Source organism: Mytilus edulis, unplaced genomic scaffold (genome assembly GCF_963676685.1).
Source record: "Mytilus edulis unplaced genomic scaffold, xbMytEdul2.2 SCAFFOLD_524, whole genome shotgun sequence".
In the NCBI taxonomy this organism is placed as follows: domain Eukaryota; kingdom Metazoa; phylum Mollusca; class Bivalvia; order Mytilida; family Mytilidae; genus Mytilus; species Mytilus edulis.
In genome coordinates this window covers 25,888-31,945 of record NW_027267324.1, presented here as the reverse complement: position 1 = coordinate 31,945, position 6,058 = coordinate 25,888, and positions in this window count along the sequence as shown.

Genomic DNA, 6,058 nt, shown 5'->3' with positions numbered 1-6,058 from the left:
ACACAGGTATTTGTCTCTGATTTATTTTTACCCTTGTATATACCTTTATGTTATAAGATCTATATACTATAGGTTGAAACAACATATGAGACAAGTGCTTGTGTAAAGCCACGCAAACATGTGGTGAGACAAGTGCTTGTGTACAGCAGGCAAACATGTGGTGAGGTTATTCCAGTTTTAACGTGAGCACTCACAACCTTTTTGCCTATCTATAGGCCGCATGTTTTAAGTGTAAATAAACACTACATCGTGATATGTCGTGTACAAGTTGCAATTTTGTACAGGTTATAACATGTACAAAAATATTGTACATGTTATAATTTTACAATGCTAAAATACAAGTTATAACATGTACAAAAGTACCCCGTACATGTTATAACATGTACAAAATGTTGCTTAAAAGTGGTTCAACCTGTACAAAATTTGAAATAGTAATAAAGCAGAATATACATGCACGATTGAAATTTACTAAATAATAAAGAACGATAATCAAAAGCAAAAAAAAAGTGCATTATTTACAGCATGCATTAAATACTACATGTTCATACATTTCAGAAACAATTTTGTTTTTACTTGTTGCTACGAGACAGATAAATTTGAATCCTTGAGTTGCACAAAACGTTCATTCTCCTACATTTACCACCTACCAGACTTACAAATGCCTTTTCTTACACTGACAATGCACAATGTCGTGCCCTCCACTCAATGATAACTTACAAACTATTTTTCTCACACTCATATGTGGACTTCAGACACATATGAAGTTGCATTTGCAAAAAACTAACCGGGTTTCTACTCAAGTATCCCTTTATTTGTCTAATTGTATAGCTGCCAATTGTTCATTCACATTCATCACCACCACCTTTTATGTTTCTCTCATCGGCCAGACCCCCTATCAATGAACGGCCTGAATAGGAACGATAACGCTATCGCCTTGGGTTTGGGAGGGAACGAAGAAGTATACCAGTAGGTTTCATGCTGAAACTTGCGTTATCAGCCATGTTGGCATCACTTAATTCAATTACCATTGTGTCTGTGTCTAACTCAATGGTTTGTTTATCTGGTGAATCATGACCATTTGCAAATGTAATGATGAATTTACCATCAGTTTCAGTGTTCGTGTCAGTAATAATGTCCGTCTCTGACATTGTTTTCTCAGTGTCGGTATTATGTTTTGTCTCTGTAAAAGGGTCTTCACTATCAGTATTATTGGCTACAGAACTTGCTTCAAAAATTGCTTCTAAGTCTTCTTCTGTTTGAATATCAGATGAGAATACCGAATAATGTTTATTGACTACATGTGTATCTTAAAAGCCTTTAAGGTATTAATTAAATATTAAAAGTATTTATTTGGTCATTAATTGTATCAAAAAGGCAGCACACTAACATGAATGGAAAATAACAAAAATATTATTGAAGTTAATGGCATGTGTTGTAAGAATATAAACATATTTTGTTTTCAAATTTGTACAAGTCAAAACCATTTATAAGCAATATTTTGTACGCAATAAGATGTATGAGGTACTTTTGTACATGTTATAACTTGTATTTTAGCATTGTACAAAATTATAACATGGACATTTTTTTTGCACGTTATAAACCTGTACAAAATCGCAACCATTACACGACATATATATAGCTAACAAACAACTTAATATATTAAAAAGACGACAAGACTCAAGCATGATTTATTGTATATTAAAAGATTTAATCTAACGGAATTTCTAAACTTTCAATAGCTATAAGGACAATGATCAGTCTAGAGTCAGTCTAGAAGCCAGTTTAATTGTAGATAAACAGACAGATTAATACAAAAAAACAGACAACATAGTAAATTCAAGAAAATTGTAAAATAAATATAAATACAAATCAAGTTTTTTTTATCGTTATTCACATAAAAATTAAAAGGAATAATTCATGCCTAATTCTATTGGCACATGCAACAGATAGCAGCCAGATCCGAATTGTCACAGACGGAGCTTTTGGCATCCAAGCTCTTGAAATACTGGTCATATTCTGTACATGGTGTATTCAAAACAGAGTCATAGCATACTGCGTCTGTCAAATCTTTAGAAAATAGAAAGAAAATACAACTAACAATATCTCAATATGTAAAGATCGAGAAGTGAAAATTAATATTTTGTTATTTATTGACGAACGAATCGACCTGACCAAGTCTTACATTATATTTTGCTGCATCAGAGACATATATAGTACAATACTCTTGTTGTATAATGAGCAGATAACGAGTAAACTGGTATAATAGAAGTGCATGTTTGTTAACCATCTGGTTTTTTTTTTACTCATTATGACACAAGTTAAAACTCGTTCAGTGTAGGTTATAACAGATTTCATGGGACGGTATAAATCCTCTGCAATTACATAAACCATCATAAAGGTTTGTTGTCTCTATTACATATTCCACATTTTACTTCTCAATTTTACTGAATCTAATAAATTATCTTGGTTAACATGTGCGAACCCATGGATATCTTTCCATGTCTTGACTTAAAAGACACAATTGTTCGATTATTGATGGGCGTTTCCATAGGAAAATATTTACTCCAATTTTCTTCTACACGCAGATGTCTTTTCTCGTTCATAATATCCCGACGAAAACACTTACATTTTCAAAACACATTATTACATCTATCAGACCTCGTCCTTACAGAAAAAAGTTACAAATATTCTATGTCCTCGATTACCAGTCTGTGTAAAGTGTTCTAGTAAAGGAACCTAAAAATCAAAAGGATCCTATATGTTCGTGATAAGGCTAAAACTACTTTAATACTGTTGCCTGTATATACCAACCAATAAAGAAGTGTGGAAAACTGATGTGCTCTATGTTTTTAGTCCATGCAAAACAATCGTTCAACCAGAAAAAACTAACTATTAAAGGATAAGACAGTATACTATTTTATCTCATCAACTGATTCAGACCAACGTATTACTTACATGTTACAAGAAGGAGTCAAAAATTACAAACAGAAATAATTTGTTCATTTTTTTTTTATCTGTTTCACTAAACTCTCAAACTTTAGAAGACGTAATGAATCAAATAAATGTTTGCTTGTTTATACATCCGAATTAATAAATGAATTAGAAATCACATATACCAATGGCTTAACATAATACACTAACAATTCCCAAACGAATAACCCAGCTTTACAAAGAAAGCGGGTATTAATAAAACATAATCCATCGGATTTCGTATTTGCATGATACAATGATTGAATGGTCAACATATCACGGTTTATGTCAAATGGTATATACTAATTTAGAAAAAGGGGGAGGTACATCTCCTAGCAGTCCTTTGTAAATTTATGTTGATAATTATCATTTTGCTTAGTTTCCTCCAAGACCAATTCTAAAATCGGACTCGGACTTCTTTTAAACCGAGTTTCACTGTATGTAATGCTGTGTTTGTGCTTCTTCCATATCGGCTAGAGATATGGAGGAGGTTGAGATCTAACACAATATATATTTAACCCCCGCCGCACGTATGCGCCTGTCCAAAGTCAGAAACATATAGCCTTTGTTAGTCTTGTGTTGTTGTTTTTTTTAATTCAATTACGTGTTTCGGAGTTGAGTGTGGCCTCCATTTTCGCTGAACTAGTATACCATTAATTGTTCAGCCTCCGCTGTGTTGAGGAACCATTGATGGCCTTAGTCTGTTTTCTGCTCTCTAATCGAGAAATTTCTCTTTGACACATTTCTTGTTTTTATTTACATTTTGATATCAATTACAATGAGATGTTCGTCAGATATAACTTGCTATGGTTGCTTTTTTAAAACAAGTTTTATATAAACCTAACACAATTTTGTAAAATTTGCATCGAAGAACTCACCAGTAAACCTGCGATAATTTTTATCGATAGATAATGAATAGTTTTCTGGTAACGGATGTCGTTCTTTTGATTTTTTTAAAAACACACAATTTGCCAAAATCTTGCAAATTTGCCGTTTTAAGTTATGATTTATAGTACTTATAATTAACTTATCTGTTTAAAAATAGCCCATGCAATAGACTGAAAGACTGAAAATGACCATAGCGTGAAATAATGAGGAAATTGGCCCCCTCTCTTTGTGGTACATCTAAGATTCATTGCTTTCTTAGGTGAAAATCATTAAAAAAAAAGAGCCCCATACCTTAATGTGAGAAGGAAAGGCACTCTTCTTTTTACTTTCTTCCATTGGTCAAACATAAGCAACACGTATGAGGTAGCTGGTCATTGTCACATATTGATTGTCCATACATTTCACGCGAAGCATCATCTAGTTCTTGGCACGAACTACTAAATATATAATCTACACATTCAGAACAATTCTACCTCACTGACGCAACATCTGAAAAAGAATCAAGGATTGCTAATTTGAAAACATAAAAGCCTATTTCGAAACTTTTATTAGATGCTATTGAGACAGCATATACATATAATACATGTACATTGTATTTCATTTTTCTCAAAGAGGTGTATATTAATATAGTTATCAAAGGTACCAGGATAATAATTTAAAACGTCAGACGCGCGTTTCGTCTACATAAGACTCATCAGTGACACTAAGATCAAAATAGTTAAAAAGCCAAACAAGTAAAATGTTGAAGAGCAATGAGGACCCAATATTCAAAAAGGTTGTGCCACATAAGGCTGAGGTAATCTATTTCTGGGATAAGAAAATCTTTAGTTTTTCGAGAAATTCAAAGTATATCCGTCGTTATTTGTTGAAGAACATACAAAAGACTTTTCATTGCATTGAAAAGGGTATGCTTGATTAGGGCTAAATTTTGCATGCACAATAACACACATGGACCACTCATATAGTTGTTGCAAGCTTTAGCGTGGTGTTTACCCTAGGCATATACGAGAACGGTTGGATTTGATAACGTCTCAATATATCCTGCTCACCTATAACGTCCACCTCTATTTAGCATTGATTTTTACCATCGAATTGAAGGAGACCTAGGAATGACTTTTGATGTGATCTCTAATGTAAAATCACACAATAATAATAAGCCATATATCAAGAAATATTGAATATCAATTTTAGAAGCCTTTTTCATAATCGCAGCCACATGTAAAAACTATTTAAGGTGATCAAATAAGGATTCCACCACCAATAATTGCTTATTAAACTCATTGAGTAATACTGAAACTACTTACAGTTAAGAATGCAAATTCCAGTAAAACAAAGAAGAAATGCGAAAATTCTATTCATTCTAACAAATATTTGTACTCAAACAATGAAAAGCAATTATTTATGTCGTTGATAAAAATCTTCAAATATTTTTCAATATATATACTTTTTAAAATACTTAATCTATCAATTCTTTTACAATCGTTTTGTAACACATTTGAAAACAAATTTTAATTCTTTATTTAAACGATAATCCGCTTTTACTTATATTACGATTGGCAAAACAATAACAAAAAAAAAGGAAATACTTTTTGTAAGATTTTTAAGTCACAAAGTCACAAATTTACCCTATATACTAAACAATTTTCAACTTTTTTTTATGTAACTGGAAATTTCGTTTATCAAGAAAAATCAGCTTCATTAAGCTGAGCGTTACATAGAAAAATGGAAATATGTATGTTAATGAACAACTCAACGACGAATGAGTAACTTTGCCTTGTATTCAAAAGGCGTAATATCGAAATTTAGAAATCGCTGAATGAATGAATGAGAGGAAGGCCTGGATCAGTGTCATACAGTTTTACGTTTACTGGTTTTTTTTTAATAAAGAAATACATGTATTGAGTTCACTCAAAATGCCAATATAAAGATGACAAGAACTAATTTCGAATCAATAATATCACTCCTTTTCGATGACATAATTTTGATTCAAACAGCTGTCTTATTCAATAATGCGTTGATCATTGATATTTTGCACTTTTCAACATAAAATTAGCTAACAAAGTATTACAAGTTAAATTGTTTTGATTTTGTTGTTGTTGTAATTTTTTGGTGAGTTAATGTCGTCCATTTGAAAACTGGCTGTACTGAATATTGTATATACACATGACTTTCTAGTAAGTTGAACTGAATGTAGTTCAGT